Source organism: Bombus vancouverensis, unplaced genomic scaffold (assembly GCF_051014615.1).
Source record: "Bombus vancouverensis nearcticus unplaced genomic scaffold, iyBomVanc1_principal scaffold0030, whole genome shotgun sequence".
In the NCBI taxonomy this organism is placed as follows: Eukaryota; Metazoa; Arthropoda; class Insecta; order Hymenoptera; family Apidae; genus Bombus; species Bombus vancouverensis.
This window is the reverse complement of record NW_027468921.1, coordinates 131645-154880: the sequence shown is the minus strand read 5'-3', so window position 1 is coordinate 154880 and position 23236 is coordinate 131645. Positions and strand designations below refer to the sequence as shown.

The 23236-nt window shown below is 41.0% G+C and overlaps 1 pseudogene; it reads right to left on the bottom strand.

Moving 5' to 3' along the window:
* Nucleotides 1-298: 298 nt before the first annotated feature.
* LOC117162610 (uncharacterized) lies at nt 299-6086 on the bottom strand (annotated as a pseudogene).
* Nucleotides 6087-23236: the final 17150 nt, after the last annotated feature.

Here is a 23236-nt window from a genome sequence, read left to right as displayed (position 1 = left end):
GAAGTATGTAATAACGTTACAGTAAAACTACTCGTATTTGTTAATTTTACACGCATGTATAACAGCTACAACGATAATCTTCGTTAAATCTCTCGTCGTTCGTCCAGTCGTATAATGACCGTCGGGTCGAGCCTGGGACGCTACTCCAGTCGCCGACGGGGCCTGGGGGCTCCGAAACCCCTGTGTCGTAATTTTCTTTCCTTTATTAACTTTATCCTTATTTTTAACTTAAGAATGCCCTTTTTCGTAGCCGGTCGTCATAATATCTCACAGTAAACCTTCCAAATATATCTCCTCATAAACCAACAAGACTCGCCAAGTCGTCAACAATCGACGTCCTTATTCTGTTTTGCTAATAGAATTTTTTTGGTTTTTGCAAGCGACTATCGTGCTAATTTATGAGCAATCGCTTTCTCCGCAATGTTTGCATTTTCCGAAGCTTCTGTTTGTGCAGCAGCTCTAGTGTTTTGTTCTCATGTTTTTGTTCGAGTTATTCTAGTTGGTGCATCAATATCAACAGCAAGTTTTGGACTGTTCATGCCTGCCTGTTCAAATGCCTCAATTCTTTTTTTTACAGATACCTTGATATATTGATCCAATAGAGAATTCGATTTATACGTGTTTCTTATTTCCTGGAATCCTGTAATTGTATTCTTTTCCCTCGGAGATGGTTTTGTTGGAGTATTAAGTATCGAATCTTCGCTCGATGTCATAGATCTGTTCTGCCGTTTTTGTCGTTTTTTAATTCCTTGTTTCTTAATATTTGCTTTAGACTTTTTCGCTTCAGGGGATGACTCATCTTCTGTGAGTAATTCATCAAACTCTTTGTTTGTCATCGTTTCTTTTATCTGCTGCATCTTATCCTGCAATGTTATTGACGACGATGATGTAAATTTAGGTTCATTATTTTTTCCTATACTACTAGTCAAGTTTTTATTAATTACTACAGTTTCGTTTAATTTTATTGGTGATAAAGATTCTAATCTAATCTTCTGCGTACAAGTAGAATTGATGTCCATCGTGGAATTCATAAGAGAAGTAAATATCTCAAGTGCATTCTCGCACATTGAAAGTTCTTCAATATCATTTCCTGTTGGTGCGATTACTGTATCATCAATAGTATTAGAATTTTTACTCTCCGTGTTTTCACTCTGTGAAAAAATTCTCTTTATATTACTATTTCTTGTTGTCATTGAAGACTTTAATGGTTCCATCTTTTCTGGCTGTATTGCATCTTCCACTATAAAAAGATGATCCTGTGAATGTATCTGTGAAGTACCAGCGATCCTCCTTGAAATTGTTTCGCTTAAAACATTCTTTTCTGTTTTACTATGTTTTGTAGGACCTTGTGTGTTTTTTTCATCTGAACTACTTCTACCCCTTTCATTTTTTTTAGATCGGTTTCCACATTTCCTCTAAAAATTTAGAATGTATTTAACAACGTTATAATAGTATCTATATGTCGGATTTGCACTGGGAGTAGGGTTGTGGGCGTCAAATGAATCTTCTCGAGAATTAGCCATTGGTACAGTACACACAGGTGTAGTTTATTGCAATGATAGAATAATTACAGTCTTGACAATTGATCACGGCGGTTCGGCACTCGCGACACTAGTGACGATGGTCTCAGGCACAATAACGAATCCGCGGCCAACGGGATGACAAAAGAACGTACTCACAAAGTCTAAGTCTGGTTCTTTGTTAGTAAAACGTGAAATAACCACTGATCGCGAAGATGTTACTCTTTAATCGATGAGATCGCGAGCGAGAATGCCTTTCCCGTTCCGATGATGCCGCAGAGGAAAACTATCACGGGGTGTGTCTAAGGACACGAGATCATCGGATCCGTCGGGTATAGCCCTCGTTCCGAAAGTAAGGGAAATTGGCGTCGCTGTCAATTGGTCAGTTTGGGACAAAGACTGTCTGTCCGTTTGGAAAATCTTAATTGCCGGCAAAACCCAGGTTTTATAGCGGGCCCTCGGGCTAACTGGACCTGTGCTGTGTACGTGCCTCAACATCAGGTATTCATTCTCCGAAGGAACCGTTGGAATGTTTTACTGTCAAGTACCTCTGTTGGTATTTCTTTTAATGAGGGTCATACTATAATTCCACACCTCTGTTAGGCGAAGCGCCCGTCCCGTTGACCGCGGCTACGTTCGGCGACGGATGGTCGCCTTGAGCCCAAGTTTATTATCACAAATCGCAAACAAGTACAATTGGGCAGGATGACGGCAAATTGTTTAATTACGACTGTAAACTTCAATTACAGTTTTACGGATTTTCCCGAAGTTCCAAAGGGAAGGCTCTGGTGTCCTTTCATCTCCGACATGTATATTCGATATATCTTTGGTAATCATTGCTTTAATCTCATTCTTTGATCTAGTACTCATATTTAAAATCTACAAATAAATTCTTTATAAGTATTTAATATATATGTCGGAGAAGCGTCAGGAGTAGGGTTGTGGACGTTTGATAAATCTTCATTGGAATTGGCCATCGTTGGGTTATAACGAAGGTACGGTCTGTTAATACGAGTATGGATACTACCGACTTGACAATCAACCGTGGCGGTTGGACACTCGCGATACTAGTGATGTTGGTCTTTGGTTCAATAACGAATCCGCGGTCAACGGGATGATAGATGTACGTGCTCACAAAAATCTAAGTTGGACTCTTTGCGAAAACGTGGAATATCCACCGAGCGTACAGACTCTAAGTAACTCGCTAATACGACCTCACGAGAGAATGACTCTCCGTCGCGATGATGCTGCAGAGGAAAGCTATGATGGGGCGTGTCCGAGGACACAAGATCATCGGATTCGTCGAGGATAGCCTTCGTTCAGAAGGTGAGGGAATTTGGCGTTGCTACTAATTGGTCAATTTCCATATCGGTGGTTAGAAAAAGATGCTAGCCGCCCTCGAGGGAAAGTTGCTAGTGGGAGACGCCGTTTGTTGAAAAATAGGGCTCTCCTATCTTCCCGTAGCTGGGACAAAGACTGTTTGTTTGAAGGACTTTAGTCAACTAAATTCTAAGATTTATGACGGGCCCTCAGCCTAGCTGAACATGTACTGCGGAAACGCATCTACATCTGGCAATCATCTTACTCGAAGAATAGGGTCTGCGTGTGGCGAGCTACGGGACAGAAACCGTTTACTGTCGCGTGCCGCCACAAATATTTCTTTTAAGGAGAGCTATGGATTTACTCCATATCTTTGTTAGACAAAGGATTCATCCCCTGAGCGCGGCTACGCTCGGCGACTGGCTGTCGCCTCGAGCCCAAGCTCACTATCACAACTCGCGAACAACTACAATCGGATTGAGTAACTACAATTGTTTAATCACAGCTATAGTGAACTCTAGATTACAATGTTGCGGGATTATCCAAAATTCCAAAGGCTCCGGTGTTCTTTTCATCTCCGACATATACATTAAACTACACTTTTTAATAATACATACCATAATTTAATATTGTGGTTGAAATTATGACATATATAAAATTAATACAAACACTTAACTTAGAAACATATGTAAATTATATAAAAAAAAATATTTATATGGAACAATAGTAAAATAATGGAGTAACGTTGAGAATAAAATCTAGTTTAATTATACATATATACCCTTTTAACAATTCCGTTCTTATCAATTTTATTAAATTTACAGTGAAGCTTACAATTACACTAATGCCAATGAATATTAACGTATGCATTTATTATTACACTAAATAAAAATGAAAGTAATGCAATGAAAAATACAATACACTTTAATGGAAATAAAATAAGTAAATAGCAAAGTATTTATTAATATTATTATACAGTACTATATTATATTATTATAATATTTATTAATATTTACTTACCTTTTACGTTTGCACAAAAACTATGAAATTTTAAATATAAACATTTATGACAGAGATAAAGCAAGTCACAGAAATTAGCGTCTTTCAATGGCAAAATGCGTTCAAGGAAGTGAAATGATAATCTCCGTTTCGCGTCACAAGCGGAATTGTGCCAGTTTTGGTCCTTGAAAGTACATGTAGCGGCACATGAGCTAGAGGACAATTCAAATCATGTTGTTGTTTTTTTGCCTTGGAGTATCAATATCGTTAGGACATACATAATGTAATAGTAAATAAACTCCAGGCAAAACAATGTCGCCGCTACGTGCTACTGTCGAATGAATACGAATTTGAATTTTCCGACTCTCCCCCGACCAGTTTAACTACAGTTTAACTACACCAGTTTAAACGGATTCAAATATATTTAGAATAAATAAAATAAATAAGAATAAACATAAATACCGTCGAGAGGCGCGCGTACAAATATATTCGTGAAGCTAGGGTATGATCACTCGCGAAAAACTCGATAACTATAACTCGGATAATGTCTCGGATAATAACTCGTAGATATTGATCGATAATTCGTATATACTCTGTATATACTAACTCTCTCCTGATCGCGTCCGTTTATTTATATTGGGGGAGGGGGGGGGGGAGTCAGAAAATTTGAATTCATCTTAGATCGACGGTTGCCCATAACGGTGACTTTGCTTAGTTCGGAGTTTACCTATCGATATTTTTCGCCACGTCCTATGACTCATGTGCCGCTGCATCACCCCCTACCAGTGATAACGTGATTATTAGGTCATATTCGTAAAAAAATTATTTACACTATTCTCGCAAGTCGTCGCAATTTTAAAAGTTGAACATATACAATATATTCTGTGTCCGACAATTTACGGTTCTTACACGAAACCTGCCTGAAACCAATCGCGAAAACGTACTCTTCGCGCAGACCGCGTAACGTACTCATTCCTGGTGTTTTCTTCCGCTATTCGATTGTTCTTGTTTGCATCGCTTTCGTCGCGGGCGTTCGCTTAACCTACCGGAATCAGTACGTTACGAGATTCGGCGGTTTTTTCCTCTAAATCGTCCGGTACTACAAACGCGGGTTTTAATCGGTCTATGGACACGTCGCGATTACTTATTTTAATAATATAATTTTTTTCATCCCTTTTTACAACTTTAAACGGCCCGTTGTGCCGCGGCTGTAAAGAGCCTTGCGTTATAGCGCAAGAAAACATACAGCGATGATTCTAGTTCTTTAAAAATGAAAATATTCTTTTCGCCATGACGCGTCACTGGGTATGGCCTGACCTTCTCCATCCGTTCTTTTAGCCGGTTCGCGTATTCCGAGTTGGCCCGCTGCTTGGTTGCTAAGAAACATTCCGCCGACAATCGTATGCCGGTGCCGTAAGTCATGTCGGCTGCCGTTGCATTTAGGCCCTCCTTTATCTCGGTTTGAATGCCTAATAGTACTATCGGCAGAATTTCGACCCAGTTGTTCGTATCGTGTCACTCGATTGCCGCTTTCAGTTGTCTGTGTAGGCGCGGGATGATAGGCCGTCGTGCCTAAGTGCTTGACACCGAGCAACCGGCATAACTCCTCAAACAGTCGCGATTCAAATTGTGGTCTTTGGTCGGTCGTTATTTTTAAGGGGACGCCGAAACGAGCTATGCAAGTCGAAAGGAGGGCCGAGGCAACGGGTGGCGCTTCCATATCAGCAATGGAAACGGCTTCGGGCCAACACGAAAAACGATCGATACTCGTTAGACAATATCGACAACCTCGCGAATATTGCATGACGATAATGTCTAAGTATATGTGTTCGAACCGGTCTGCTAACGTTCTTAACGTTCCGACGTGTGAGGATACATGCCTGGTGACTTTGCACCTTTGACACGGTATACATTGTCGCGTCCACGTTCGACAATCATTATTGATGGACGGCCAGACGAAACGCGTCGTCACCAATTTTTTCGTAGCTCGTATCCCCGGATGGGAAAGCCCATGCAGCGACTGAAATACAGTGCGTCGTAACGATTCCGGTACGTATGGTCGCAGGATTTCGCACGTACCTTATTGCGCGGATAAACACATATGTCGGCACCAGTGCCCACTAAAACCGAAATGTTTGTCAGCTTTTCCTTGACGCAGATGCGGCGGATTTCCAAGCCGTCGTCGTATGCCGCGTTTACGGACGGCTGGTCGCATTTCCCTATTTCCAATTGCACGGGGATCGACATTTTCGCGCGCGTTCTCGTAATGTCTGGTTATAATAGCACAGGCCGGAATCGTACGTTCTTTCTCGCGACCTCGATCTACTCCGACTTTTCAATCTCGATCGCCGACGCGAATAATGGTTGATACTCGTCGCACACATCTGAGCCATCAGTTGGTTCATCTGATCGCTTAACGTGTTGAAAACGGCGAGCCATGCTTGCTTCGATGCTTCATTTTGCGCTGGTGGATCGGTTATTATTGCGACTTTCTTTTGTTCGGAGTTTACCTATCGATATGTTTCGTTCATCAAGGCGGAGTCCGTGTTGCAAGGCACAACAACAACATGAGTCGCTCTCGATCCGCCTCGTCCTATGACTCTACCGACTATCTACCGAGTATTGATCAGTTACTCACAAGTTATCAGCGAGCGATTATACACTGTCTGAGCGAATCCGTTAGTGCGAGTGTCTTTGCGAACATTATCTGTTCTTATTTATTTAATCATTTTAAAATATACTTGACGGTTTCTACAACGGGCAATCTCGTCTAATAAATCTCACGATCAACCATCCTCTACACACAAGTCCTCTAAATACATAACGACTTTTCAGTTCAATTTGGATCATTGCATTTAACGCCATCTATTCTCCCGGGCGCGTCATTTTTCTCTAGAATTTAAATTGCATCCGATGTAATTTGATTAGTCGAACAATTATCAATTTCCATAATTGTATCTTCACGTAAAATAATTTTCTGTTAGCGTCCGCGGTTGTAAAAATAACGATCAGGTGTTGAGATATTTATACAATGGTATACTAACTGTTACGTCGCCTAAAACATTTGCACTCCAGCCCTCGCGACCGGACAACGTCCATTCGACTAAGGTAAACTCGTTCCTATTATTAAAATCAAATATGGTCCAAGCTGAACCGATCAGCACATCGCGGCGGAGACGAAGCGCCTTAGTCAGCCGATTTGCAACCACGAAGCGTCAACTCGACGAATATGAAGCGTCTGGACGGGTAGACAAGAACTTTTTAATAGCTTGCCGTAAATCGTTCGACGAGAATGGGAGGAAGATCAGCGCGGTTAAAGATGAATTAGAAGCGTTAGATGAGGGGGAAATTGCTCGTGCAGATTCTTTATCGCAAGATCGTCTGGAGATTGAAATACGGATCCTAAATCTCTTTGACCAAATACCAGCAATAACCGCTTCGCCAACAAAAACACGCGATACATGCGGAAAACCGGAGCCGACACCAATCACTTTACCAGAGGTCCGCTTGCCCCAATTTGACGGTGCCTATTTCTACGACACGTTCTCATCCACAGTGAACCGCAATGAAAATTTAACAAAGGTCCAAAAGTCCCAACATCTACGCTCATCTATAACTGGACGGACCGCACGAAGTATCCAATCATGGGAACTCACAGAGGCCAATTACTCCATCGCGCTTAACACCTTGAAGGAGAAATTTAATTGTTCCCTCAGGATCTGTATGCGTCATTGGGAATTGATGCGCAGTTATCCCGAAATCAAAAAGGAAACTCCAGAAGCCATAGAGAATTTGCTAGAAACCGTCACCGTTAATCTCAAAGCGCTCGAAAAATTAAGACAACCTGTAACATCAGATGTAGTGTTTATCGAGTTGCTCGCGTCGAAATTACCTTCGGCCAGCATGCATAAATGGCAACGCACGTTTCAAAACCAACAAGTGCCATCCTATCAACATCTGATGGATTTTCTCAAAACGGAAATCAACTCCTCTCTAAAGCAAAGGAAACAAAAGGGTCAACCCACAAACATCATCGTCACCGACAAAACACACCGCATGGGCGAACCTTTACCACAACCAGCAGGACGCTGGTGTGTCCGACCTGCAACGGACTCCACGAACTCAGATATTATAAGGTCTTCAAAGCCAAATCGGCTACAAAACGTTTTCAATTCATAAAAAAGGCATCGCTATGTACAAACTGTCTAGGCAGAGGACACTCGAGGACACAGTGTACAGCGAGTTCGTGTCATATCTGCTGGCAGCGACACCATACTGACCTAAACCGACAACAAACACAGGCAGTTTCACGGTCGTCGAGCGGTTAGTCGTCGGGCAGCCGTTCATCGAGCGGTCGGTCGTCGGGCAGTCGTTCATCGCACAAACGATCCTCTAATGGACAATCGCCATCTGGATCATCGAAGTCGAGTTCGTTCCACCATGCGTGACGGACATCCGAATCTTCACAGAAACATACACCTTCGGCTCCAAGAGATACGAAAGTTCATGCTTCGTATGAGTCACGCCCATCACGGACCAAGGGCACCGTCTCAAACTCCTCGTCTAAATCCCAACCGGAGCAAAACTGACTAAAGAAACAGACCACAAAAAGGGGGGCCGAGTTGACAAACACATCTCCAAACGTCACACTGCATCATGATCTGCTGGTCACAGCACAGATCGATGTGCTAGACAAAAGAGCATTACCAATCCGAGCCGAGCTAGACATTGGATATAGTATGAATTTCATGACTGAGAAATTCGCAAACTCCCTCGGCATGAAACGAAGGAGATGTTCGTGTTGGGTAGATGATACATTTATACTGTACATGTGAATGTGTGTGTAAGCATTAGAGGGTGTCCAGGTCTTAATAGAGACAAAAGACTGTTGCCAGATGTTAGAAGAATCTGGAAGAGTCGGTTGAGAACAAGCGTGCGTGCAACAAGGTTGTCGAGGTCTTCAGAGTGTAAGATATGTGCATAGCTGCTGTGTGTGAAATAAAGTAAACTATTTGTATTTCCGAATCCTTTCTTTACCTTAACAGTTCGGTCCCAATCGGCGCCCTCGACGACTTGACTACAGTCGCTAGGAGCCAGATAACGGCAACCATTGTTTCTATGGATGGCAAATATGAATGTACAGCAACGTTCTTAATAATCCCAACAATATCGTCGTTAGTCCCAGACCAATCGATCGGTCCGCCATCCAGATACCCAAAAATCTAAGATTAGCCGACCCAGCATTCTACATACCAAGCCCAATCGAAATATTATTAAGTTCGAGACCAACTTTAGCATCATTATGTGTCGGGCAGAGCAAAATATCCCACTCCATGGATACTGAGTTGTGTTTGCAAAAGGTTCGATTCGGTTGGGTTATCGGGGGGAGCCCACCCGCTCAATCGATGTACACACTCGTTTCACGCTACCACAACCGACATATAAGCGGATCTCGCACGATTTTGGGAAATCGATGAAGGACCATCCACCATACATTTATCGGAATCGAAATTGCAATGTGAAGAGCATTTCCGCAACCATGTCCAACGCAACAAGGAAGGGCGATACATCGTCGCCCTGCCATTCAACGAGAAGCTTCCCACGCTTGGGACGTTAAGGTCCGTTGCAATGAGTAGACTCGCCTCTCTTTATCGCCGATTCCAACGCGACAAGCAATTCGAAGCCGTGTATAGTATGGTGATCCAAGAGTATGCAGACTTGGATCACATGACGAAGATTACGCACAACCGTCCCTCAAACAATTGTTATTATTTGCCGCATCACTTCAACAACGCCCCCCCCCCCCCATTTTATGTGATCAACCGCCGTGGAGGTCGTTGGCGGCCCTTCATATTCGCTTTCTCGTTGTACCATTCCGCAAGACTTTCACTACGCGGTACGGCTCAAGGAACTTTGACTGCAACTTCAGCCCAGGACCACCCTACGTCCTCTCGACCTTCACTAGATCCCCTGTCTTGTATGTTGTCGCCTTCTTGCGCCTCTTGTTAAACGTCCTTCGCCAACAAGAGGCCAGATTGATATCTCGTATTCGCACTACCTCAAATTTGCTCGTAGCCGCCTTATTCTCGCTTTTCCTTCGCGTCTTAGAACTAGGCCTTGTCTGTTCGACTCTATAGTTTGCACGATACTCTGTACATTCTACGAAAACTTCATCGCAACCATCCGTGTTGTTTCCACCCGACGTTACCGCGATTATGTTCATCGCAACCGGCTCATCTCCCTCTGCCTATCGAAGATCGAGGGCCGAGGATGCCGAGAGCCCGTAAAAGGCCTGAGGCCATTCTTATCAAAGTAGGAGAGGGTAAGGAATGGCTGCAAGTTTACAAAGAGTTAATGGTAGCGAAGGACATCCTAAAGGAAAGATCTGGTATACGAAAAACAAGAGTTGATGATATTTTGATAGAGATGAGGACTGACAGCGATGTGGAAATTGCTGCCAATAAGCTAAATGAGCTCATAGGCGATAAGGTGCGAGCGACGCCTTTACAGGATAAGGTGTCGACCGAGATCAAGGAGGTGAATCCCCTGGTGAGTAGGGAGGAACTTGTTGAGGCCCTGATAAAAGAGCTCAAAATTAAAGATGGTGGAGAGGTGGAAGTGCAGATGATACGAAGGGCGCCATGGACACGCAATCGGCGATTATCGTCCTGCCAAAAGCGTATATCGACAATAGTGGCAATAACATCAAGATCAGGGTCAAGAATTGCCACACTCGAGGTAGAACTCTGGAAAAATACATTAGAAACAACAACCTCAATATATTATCCACAGGAAGACCGACATATTGGCCGACAGACCTGAGCAAAATCCCTGACCTACTCAGTTTTGCAGTTACAAGGAGACTAAACGCAAATAAACTAAAAATAACACCCAGTCTCGAGCTTAGCTCCGATCATACACGCATAATAATTGCATACAGATACAAACCAATACTTTATAGCAATCCAGAGACACCACGCAACAAAACCACCAAATGGCAAACTTTTAAAGAAATAATCGAGAGCAAAACCAACTGCAACATCCCATTGGAAACACCCGAACGCATCGAACAGGCAGTGACAACATTGACAGAAACTATCCAAGAAGCAGCATGGGCAACCACTATACCTGAAGCAACCAACAGACAAACAAAAATAATTCCAGCAGACATACTTGAAAAAATTAGAGAAAAAAGAAAAGCGAAAGCAAAATGGCAAAAACACAGAACAAAAGAAAAAAAACACCTAAACAAACTCACAAAAGAAACAAAAAACAAAATAAAAGAGCACAACAACAACGAGTTCACAAAGTTCATCGAGTCACTATCTGCTCACGAGAACTACAACTACTAGCTATGGAAAGCCACAAAAAGAATAAAGAAGACAACAAAAATGGTACCAGCAATCAGAAGAGCAGACAACACATGGGCAAGAAGCAACGAAGAGCAAGCTGAAGAATTTTCCAACTACCTGTACAACACATTTACACCACATAATATCAACAACAGCAACACTCCACTATACAGCAAATGCACAGGCTCATTAACGAAATAATACTAGCATTAGAAAACAAACAATACTGTACAGCCCTCTTATATGGACATAGAGAAAGCATTTGACAAAATAAACCACGAAAGCCTATTACAAACAATCAGGAAACAATTCCCGGAGCAAATATACCAGTTAAGAAAATCTTACTTAAGCAGCAGGACCTTCGTAATAAAAATCAAGGACACATACTCGGAAGTTAAAGACATCAAGGCAGGGATTCCGGACGGAAGCGTCTTAGGACCAATACTATACACACTATACACGGCCAACATACCAACAACTACCAATAGCAAAATACTGCCAATAACAAATTACTACAAGAACATGTCACAAAAATAGAAAAGTGGCTGCAAGATAAACAAATAACAGCAAACCCCGATAAATGCAACCATATTACATTCACACTGCGAAAACAGGCACCACCAAACATCCTACTGAAGGGCACGCACATACCGCAAACAAGGCAAGTCAAATACCTAGGACTCCACCTAGAAACACAACTCACATGGAAACAGCATACAAAATCAATAATAGACAAAATACAGACAACAAGGAGACAAATGCATTGGCTAACAAGTCGAAAATCCAAATTAAGCATAAAAAATAAATTAAAAATATACAAAACGATCATAAAACCAATCTGGACGTAAGGAATACCACTATGGGGGACAGCAGCAATGAGCCATATAAACAAAATAGAGACAGTACAAGCTAAAATTCTTAGAACAATAGTATAAAACGCCCCGTGGTACGTTAGAAACGAGGATATACGGAAGGACCTGGGAATACCAACGGACAAAGAGGAAATTAACAGACACGCAGGAAAATATAAAGAAAGAATAGGAAACCAAACCGACTAGCTGTGGAAATGATCAACACATGGATAGAAGATTGAAAAGGAAACACCCAGCAGACCTCATAAAGGACACAACCTAACAAACACGAAGATGGTATCCCACTGGGGGTAGCCACCCACATGATAATCTAACAGCTAAAAAGTTCTACCAAATGTCCAAACTGGATAAATTGTGAATGTAATCAATAAAATAAAAAAAACCTGTGATCTGAGTTTAGCCATACATCTCCTAAAAGGATTAAGAGATTTTTTAACAAATTCCCAAAATAACAGTAAATTTTAAAATAAGGATAACGGAAATACATAAACATCTTGTTAATAACGACGTGGGTATACAGATAGGAACTAATATCTGGAGAATATATGTGACGGGATGATAGATCTACTTGCGCGATACACTAACTCAAGCGTGTAACACTCACGAACCGTAAGGCGTTACTCCCCGTCGATGAGATCGCAAAAAGAATGCATCTCCGTCCCGATGATGCCACCGAGGAAAACTATGATGGGGTGTGTCTAAGGACGCGAGATCATCGGATTCGTAGAGGGCAACCTTCGTTTAGAAAGTAAGGGAAATTGGCGTTGCTGCTAATTGGTCAATTTCTATATCGGTGGTTAGAAAGAGATGCTAGCTGCCCTCGAGAGAAAGTTTCTAGTGGGAGACGTCGTTCGTTGAAAAATAGGTATCCTGTATCTTCTCGTAGTTGGGACAAAGACTGTTTGTCTGTTTGAAGGACTTTAGTTGACTAAATCTTAGGATTTATAACGGGCCCTCGAGCTAGCCGAACATGTACTGCGGAGACGCATCGACATCTGGCAATCATCTTACTCGAAGAATAGGGTCTGCGTGTGGCGAGCCACGGGACAGAAACCGTTAGAATGTTTACTGTCACGTGTCGCCACGAATATTTCCTTTAAGGAGAGCTATAGAATTACTCCATACCTTTGTTAGACCCCGTTTGTTCATCCCGTGACCGCGGCTACGTTCGGCGACTGACTGTCGCCTCGAGCCCAAGCTCGTTATCACAACTCTCGAACAATTACAATCGGATTGAATAACTACAATTGTCTAGATTACAATGTTGCGGGATTATCCAAAATTCCAAAGGCTCCGGTGTTCTTTCATCTCCGTCAAATATATATTTTTTATGTATCTTCAAACACAAAGTAGAATATCGAGCATTTTTCTGTGGATTGTAAAATGATCAACTGTGGTTGATAAATTAATAAATTGTAAAAATTTGTCGATTTGTACTACGATGTGCGGAGTGTGAATAGTAACGATAGTGAACACACAATTGAATACCCGAACGACGTACTCCTGAGCTTAATACTTATTTTTATGTGGGTCCAATCTTTATCGATTCCATACGGGCATCGACCGCTCTGGGATATTTGAAATATAGGTAGTGTCTGTGATGAGCACCTGTGTGGAGCAGTCGTAGAGAGGACGAAGCTGTCAGCGTGGTCGAAATCTCCGGGAAAACCGGAGAATTCGGTCAAGGAAGTTAGCCAATGAAGGGATAGTGCCTGTAAAAGATAGTGGGTGTAAAAGTAGCGGAATTCGGTCCTGAAAGGACGTGACAAGTGAAATAAAATCACGTGTGAGTTTGTGATGGTGTGAAAGCCATATTGGAACACGTGACAATAGTGCCTCAGCACGAGCTACCAGGGGAACTACACGGACACAACCATACTGGTATGCGCGCCGAAAATGCGTCCTGCCGGCCATATGAAAGTGATAGTGACTGGTGGCAGTGGCAGGCGCGGGTATGAGTGTTCATTTTGCGCGCCTAGTGGGAACAAAGGACACAATTTTAGAGGAGGAGAAAGAGGCGGATGAAACCATGAGAAGAGGGGACGAAGCGAAGTTGGCTGCTGAGCCTATACACGTTAGCTCCAGACGTACGAGGAAGACGGTGGGGTTTGAGGAGGGGTCCTTCCGCTCCTCACTGAACACGGGGAGCCTACGGACCGAGCAAATTTCGGAGGAAGAAGAGACCTGCTCTGTCGGAGCGCCCCGCGCGAAGAAGAGAAAGGCCAACGGATCTCCATATCTTTCCACGGAACTGGCCGTCGAGATGAGGACATTTACTACGGCGGACAGGCGAGCGGAACTGCTCCGTCCCGCTTCCGAGGTAACCAAGGTTGTCGAAACATCTCGCAACCTCAACGACACACACGTGGAGATGCTGAGAGAAGCGGCGAGGTCAATCGCCGCTGGCGCAACAGAGATTGTGAAAAAGATGGACACCGCACCTGGCGCCTTCCCGATCATGGAAGGGCGCATAGCGGCATTAGAGGCGGAGAACGAGGCGCTCCGAAAAGTGCTGGCCTCGCGCTCCACGGAAGAGCAGAACGGCGGGACAGCGCGTCTCGCCGCGATCGAACGCAAAATGGAGGAGCTAGGCCCATTGCTGATCCAGCTGATGGAGGAACGCCTCCAAAACATGGAAAGAAGAAGGGAAATGGAGGTCGTCTCCGAGGAGACCACGAGAAGGGTGGAGCCTGGCGTTCCGCACACTCCGGCGTCCAAGGAAGGACAAGCGGTTGCTATGGAATGGCAGACCGTTGAAAGAGGAAGAGACAAAAAGAAGGAGCTGGCAGGGAAACAACCGACAAAGAGAACTCCGGGGACAGGGGCGAAGAGCACGAGGAAAGCCCCGGAGAGAGAATTGGAGAACGTACAAGGAGCGGGAGACAAGCTGCCTCCCCCAAACACACCGCGATCATCGGCGGTAACGAGCACGCTGAAGGACAATCAGGCCAATCTTACGCGGAAGTGTCGACCGCGGCCCAGGACAAGGTCCCTGTGGCCGAGGTCGGCATCAGAGTGGCAAGGATACGTAAAACTATGACCGAAGACGTCGTTCTGGAGGTCTCCGAGGACCAGAAGTGGGAGAAGGCCGGTCGCCTTCTGTCGCAGACCCTGGATCCGAGCAAGGTCCTCGTGGCGTCACCCTTGCGACACGCGGAAGCAAGCGTGATCTGCGGTGGCACGTGACAACGAAAAGGGCTCGCCGCTGCAGGGAATGCCCCACTCAAAGCCCGCGAGGAAGGAGGCTGGCACGGAGGAAGCCATGGAAACTTTAGGTGATTGAGAAAATGCGCATTCTTCAGACCAACTTGGAACTGTCCAGACGATCGCAAGACCTGCTCTACCAAACCATTCCGGAAAGCACTGTAGCGGCACGTGAGCAGGACAAGTCAAATCCTGTTGTTGTTTTGCTTCGGAGTATCAAGACCGTTAGGTCACAAGTATTGTAAGGAGTAATGAACTCCGCTACTTACAACCGTCAAACGCAGTCGAGTTCAAATTTTCCGGCTGTCCCCTGACCAGTATAAATAAGCAGACGCAATCACGAGCGTGAGAGTTCATCGAACAGAGTCGAAGCATTTTGACGCTTAAACAGGCATCGCACAGATCTACGAAGTTTCTCTGAGTGTTTCACGGGTATTTATTCCGTGACACAAAATTATACCAGCGGACTCGTAATTTGTCTGTAATTAACTATTTGATTGAAGATATATTTAACGGATTGCGACGGCAATAATTCGTCTACGTTATTTCGCTACATCAAAACAGATCTATCCTCCACATTGGTGACCCCGAGGTGATCTGAGTGATAGAAATAATCGGGAGAGTGCCGACAAGACTTCGAACTACGCGAGTATTAGAGTGTTCGAGATGACGACTACCGACAAGAACGAGCTCGCTAACGTGGACGCGGTAAACGCTCAGCTCCGCATACCACCGTCCTGGGCGGACGATGTAGAGCTATGGTTTAATGTGTTGGAGGCACAGTTCAAAGACGCCCAGATTACGAGCGAGGAGGCCAAATATAATGCTGCCATCTCGAATATCGATAAACCTCATGTCCGACTCATCCGCGACATCTTAGTCAATCCACCGGAGAGCGAGCAGTACGAATTCCTCAAAAAGGAACTCATTAAGAGCTGGGCGAGTCAGACGCCCGACGCCTACGCAAAATAATAGAGAACGAACTACTAGGCGACAGGACGCCTTCTCAATTTTATCGGGACCAGAAAAGCCTCGCCACCCCTGCAACATCGGACGAACTCATCCTAACTCTCTGGGAAGGCCGACTCCCGGTGCACGTGCAGCGCGCGCGCACGCTGACTTCTTTCTCTCGCAACGCGCTGTATATGGACGTTTCGTGTTCTAAGTGAATCCGTCAAGCCAAGAAGACGAGTTATCGAGCTCCAGTTCGACCTCTAACTCGTCTACGAAACCACTATGTTGACTCGTCGACGCTCGACACCTTTATGTGTTTAAAGATCGACATGGAAATTGGAATTCACCATCTCATGATGCAATTTGGTGACTTCTGTATGTGAAACGGAGCTATCGAATTCCAGCCCGTGCTTGTCTACGCATCCACTTTGTTATTATGTCGTTATAGATGTTTAACGTCTTTATGCGTTTAAACAACTACAGAAAAATTCGAATTTCGAACGTTGGAAAAATTCGAACGTTGGAGATTCTAGTATGTGGAAAGAAGGATCGTCGTGGAATAAGTAACGAATAAAAATGTGCAGAGATCATTTAATTGAAATCATTTTCATTTAAATTTTTGGTTGTAGTAATGCAGAGAAAAAAAGTAAATATTGTTTTAATATAGGGGGAAAGTATTTGTAGAGTGCTAGCAATATTTTTAGTAGTTTTAGTTTTATCTATTTGTGGAACGCTTTTATTAGTACTAGTATGTCGTGTTTCGTTTTTCTTTTAATAAGGATATCACTTTTCACGTGTATGAAATCTTATGTGAGTCGGTTTAATCGCTCCGCGTGAGGTGATAAATGCATTCTCATCGAAATGTTATCCTAACGTTATCAAATCGAAGGTCGAACGCGAAATCTAGCGCGTAGTCAAGTTATCTTCGATCAAGGAACTTGAAACGAAAGTCTGACATTCTATGATCGTATTGGATTTTAATTAATGTTCGCTAATGGAATTTCTGTATTTATTACCAAATCGTATTTTGATATACCAGAATTATGAAAACTATATAGAACGATGCAAGAATTACACTGTTATGTAGACTAAAAATTATGTAAGAATAATTAGCTGTCCTGTTTAGGTTATACGATTCTTTCATCTCAATATCGATCTTTTTTACTTTCCTCCGACCTAAACTATAGTACTTCTCATTCCCCCCTTTCACGATGAAGTTTTTATAATGGGAAGTTACTCGAATTAATAAAACACTCCATTTACAAGAATTATTTCGAAAATGTAAACTATCGTTGAATCGAATCGATTTAATATATAGTGTATAGCGTACAATAATCTTGTTATGCCAGAGTTTATAGTTTCTTGCTAGTTCATATATATATATTTATTTATTTATTTGAGTTCGTGACAAGAGAGTATAGGCAATTAGAGGGATCAGTAATAGCATATATAGATATTTAGTATAGGAGAGATAAAGAACAAAGGAGTAAAAATAGGGCTGTAGACTGATGAAGAAATTGGAAAAGAAGAAGAAGGACAGTGCGAAGATAAAGTGCGTAGCTAATTAACTAGGTAAATTAGATAAAAAGGTAAAGATTTGTGCAATAAATAATAGATAGACGTATACACATAATGGTTAGTAGTTGGATAACGTTCGAATACGTTAGATTGAATAGACAATAGCAAAATAATAAAATAGCAAAATAGCAAAATAGCAAAATAAATGTAATAGCAAGATAAGGGTAAAATAAGGTTGTGCATTAAGATAAGCAGTAAAGAAAATAATTAGAAAACGAGTTCATCTTACGACATATGGTGTACAATCAAAGTTATACAACTTTCTCAAACAATTTAATAATGCTTTCTGTTCTACAAAATGTATGTTACTAATAATTCTTTACTGAAATTGTATCGTATCGCATCGCATCGTATCGCATCGCATCGCATCGTATCGTATCGTATCGTATCGTATCGTATCGTATCGTATTGTATAGTATTTCCTTATTACATCGAGGCTTGCGCATATTACAATCAATCATTTTTGAGTATGTACACGAGCACGCTGGATGTATTTTGTTTCTGCTTTAATTTATTCCTTGAAGCTAAATCAATCTTCGTATAATAAATTAAGAAGAATTCGTACAGTAAATTCATTCTTCTTATATTCTTTATCGAAATAATGAACTAAATTGAGAAAGACAAAGGAAAACGGTTGAGAGAATAGGGAGAAGAAGTAGAAGAACACGAGAAAATCACTGACTCGAGGCTGGCTGTTACAGAAAAAAGGAAACGGGATCGAATGAATGGGGCGTTAGCCTATAGCGGTATACGTGAGAATAGCGAACACAATCAGTAATGACGTTATTGATACAAATTTTAGCACCGACATACTTTCTTCTATATCTATCATGTCGCTTGTCATTTTTCAAAAATAATACAAGGTCGTTAACCTGAGTAAAGCATTGCGAAGATTTCAATTAGATGTCGCCGTTTGTTAAAAAGTTATTGTCACATTGAAAAGTTTATATTACAATTATTTGATATTTCGATACAGTAGGATCAATATACATATATACATATATACATTGATTATTATAATTGAATATAATAATATTATACTTTATCATATATATGATAACAGTGATGCAAATCGAATTTTAAGTTAATCAAGAATCAGCTTGTATTTCAATGTAAATAATGTGCGAAAAATGATGTACTTTCGTTTAAACATTTTTTAAATAATAAGTTTTTAACGAACGGCGACACTCGAACAAAAGCTTTGTAACACTGCTCGGGTTGATGACCTTGACGACATGTCAAAGAATCATGGACATGTTTTGCGAACATTTACCAATAATAATGATAAAAATTCGCTGCATTTATTTATATATCTATTATATATTTATATCTACCTAAGGTAGATAATTGCTTTACTAAGATTACAGGAATTACGGTTGTTTACGTACTACTGCCCATTTCGGAATTAGCCACGTTCGAGCATAGAATCATTGACAAATTTTCTCGAGCCGATTTTCTCGAGAACGAAGCGTCACATAAGAAAACTTGTATTCTATATGTCCTTCTTATTTCTGCATAAAGAATCGCCTCGTGTTATTATCAATTATTATTAATCACGTTATTCGGCCGAATCCTCTGTCGTATATACATATATGTATGTATTTACATGTGACATGTGAAAATAAGAAAAATGTTAAAAATTTAAAATAAGAAAAATAAATTAGTCGTGGAATTTGTAACATGTGAATAAATGTCTAGCGAAATGAACTAGTAAATTGAAAGCAATCGTATTAATCGTATCGTTTGCATTTTCAATTGTTCAGATTAAATGTAAAATCATATAGGAAATCCAATAATAACGTCTATAAGTTGTCAAATGTTGCTCATCCACGATGTTTCACGCTGCGTATCTGAAATTTCATGGAAACGCGTATTGCTATCAGACATTCCGATTTTGCAATCGCCTCTTCCAAAGCCTGCAAATCACTTTCGAGGTCATCTCGCGGATTTGCAATGAACGAACGGTACGTATTTCCTAACCTAGAAAAATATTCTGTAAACACTCGGTCGATTAAAATTTCTTCCTTCGAAACTTCAAATTCTGGATACTAGATAGATGGGAAAAAAATAAAAATGTAATGGCAACTATTACGCGATACATGCGATAGAGATAGCCTAGCCTCGTTGTATGTATCTCGTGTTAACGTAACCTTTAAGCACCGACTTGAGAATATGGCAATGCAAGATAAAAGTAGAGTTACCGTTGGAAACATTACGAAAGTCATTTTCATTAAGAAGTTTCATACGATTCTTGTATCTATCTCTATATCTTAAAGTTTTAAGGTAACGAGTAGTTTCTCCGTTAATAGAATAGAAAATACAAGATACAGGTAAAATCTATCGACAGTGGCGGCGACGGGTCTGTCCACGACAGTGGTAATCGCAACTCGAGATTGCGCAAGTTCCTTCTCGATCTTATCACGACCGCAAACTATATACTGTACATGTGTATACATTACACGTGCAATACGTATACGAATACGCGTACGCATACACGGACTGTCATGACTATATGTACAAATACATATGATCTACATACGTATGCGCGTATGTATGCACGTACAAGTAAACGAACGAACTAAGTAAATGTTATAAAGACTATGTTAAAGAGAAATTGGCATTAACAGAGAATGTTTTTTAAAATTATAACGTAACGTAGGATTGGATAAAATTTGGTAGGTATTTTCGGCGAGTATCAAAAAGGAGTGAGCAAACATTTTGTTATAAAGAGATTAAATGTTAAAATGTAAAATTAAATGTTGAAATAATTATTAAGTGGTAAATGAATGGAATTTCGAAGAAAAATTAAATTGTCAAATATTTATTTTAGATTAAGTCAATGTTTATAAGCCATCTTGTACAATTAAGGTTATTAAGAATATGTTAAACTTTTAAAACAACTCGACTCTTATTGTGATACACAGCTTATCCATTATACATTCTAAACGCACCTATCAACGCACATTTAAATACAACTAATTCGTAAATAATGATTTCTGATATAACTTGTTTGGTTTTAAAAAGCAATAGAAATACAAAGAAAAATAAGAAACAAAGACATCTATATTCGTATTATCCAAATATAAAGAGTCAATATATTGAAATTATTATGGAAAAGTTGATATCTTTTGTTTGGCTGAAAAATAGTTGTTGACAATACCGATATTACATATTATCTAGTCTCTGCGCATGCATGCATACGTTTTAAAGTTAATTATTTGAATAATTTCCTTCTAGTTGGAAATCTAGTTGGAAGAAAAATTTGCAAATGCCGTTACCGTTTGGTCAACGTAATAAAACGTAATAAAACGTAATAAAAATGATTAAAGTTCGTTATTATAATATCGAAATGTACAGGTTGTTTTGCAAAATTTTCTTATTAAAACTGAATATTATTTACATATAGAATATATACATACTATATAATATCGAAACGAATATTTCTTAATTAATCTTGGTCCTGTTTGTTTAAACGGTATTAGATATTTTTGTGAAAACGACGTAATTCCAGATACAGCTAACTTGAACGATGAGAAAGCGTGAAATACTTTAGATTCAAATATATAGCACAGCTGATATTTCAGAGTATTTGTCTTTGTTTATTTTGCGATTTTATCAGAGGTAGAAGGAGTATTGAGGTAGAAGGAGACATCCAAATATATGTTTGCCCCGACGCACACAGGGATATGAAAACGGTAACGCGATATGACAATGTCGATATAGAATGCAGTTTATGCAGTGGGAATAGGTATGCGCGCATACGTGCAATGTGCGCATTACGAAGACAAATCCGTGTCGCGCGAATGGCTTTCGTCGGGTATACGTAGTCGCACACGACACGTACATGAAAAGAGAAAAAGAGAAAAATAGAGATAGGGAGAAGGAGCGTGTACTGGAAACTCCCTGGATCCTTGAGACGTGGATAGGCCTAGTGAGACTTATGAATATTGATGAACCTTTCCCGACGTACTTACTGGCCCGACCGCACCTCGATCATTTGTTGCTACTCGACGGCAATCTTCCTCTTTTCTTCCTCCTATTTGTTTTCACAAAGTAAGTTCTTCGAGCATGCCGCGTACTTATTGCTAGCTACACTTATTCCTCCGCTCATCTACTTTCTTATCCAATCGACTTACGACGATTGTAAACGTACCGCCCCGTGTATTATAAATATTGCCAACAGAGAAGCGTTAAATACGAACGTGCTTCGGTTGCACACGATGATCGTTAATACGAATCCCTTTTAAATCTGTTTGTTTCCCATTGCCAATTTGCTATTAGCATTTAAATGTTTTTGGTGAAAATAAATTAGCCTGAATGATTTTTTAAATTAATCAACCTAACCCCAAGGGGTTCTGGAGGACAATTCTTCGATCTCATCTATATGACGATGAACGATGCGTTTGGAAATATGCAGGATAATAAATCTGTATTTTTGATTCAGCAGATACGCGACTGTAAATGCAATTAGGCGGTGATGTGGACAAGTCGAGGGGAAAGTAACGCAGAAACGCAACATTCCTTTACGTTCCAGTAGAAACGTAAGATACGCGACGTTATAATTAGTTTTTATTTATTTTGGGGTTAGGTTGACAGGACTTGACAGGATTGGACAGGATTTGACAGCATTTGACAGCATTTGACAGCATTTGACAACATTTGACAGGATTTGCCAACATTTGACAGCATTTGACAACATTTGACAACATTTGACAGCATTTGACATCATTTCACAGCATTTGACAGCATTTGACAGCATTTGACAACATTTGACAGGATTTGCCAACATTTGACAACATTTGACAACATTTGACAGGATTTGCCAACATTTGACAGCATTTGACAACATTTGACAGCATTTAACAGCATTTGACAGCATTTGACAGCATTTGACAGCATTTGACAACATTTGACAGGATTTGCCAACATTTGACAGGATTTGCCAACATTTGACAGGATTTGCCAGCATTTGACAACATTTGACAACATTTGACAACATTTGACAGGATTTGCCAACATTTGACAGCATTTGACAACATTTGACAGCATTTGACAGCATTTGACAGCATTTGACAGCATTTGACAGCATTTTACAACATCTGACTGCATTTGACAGCATCTGACTGCATTTGACAGCATTTGACAGCATTTGACAGCATTTGACAGCACCTGACAGTATTTGACAGCATTTGACAGGATTTTACAGGACGCGTGATATAACCTGGAAAAGAAAATTGCGAATCGAAATATTATGATTTACATTTACTTATTTCTATATGAAATAACTTTTTTGTCCAGTTGTAACTCGCGTCTTGCCACACCCTATATATATTTTATATATACATCGGATTTTCCTTTTAAATAAATCATACAACAATAGGGTAGAGGCTGCGAATGTTACGCTATCTGTATATAATGGGAATCATGGGAAGGCGAT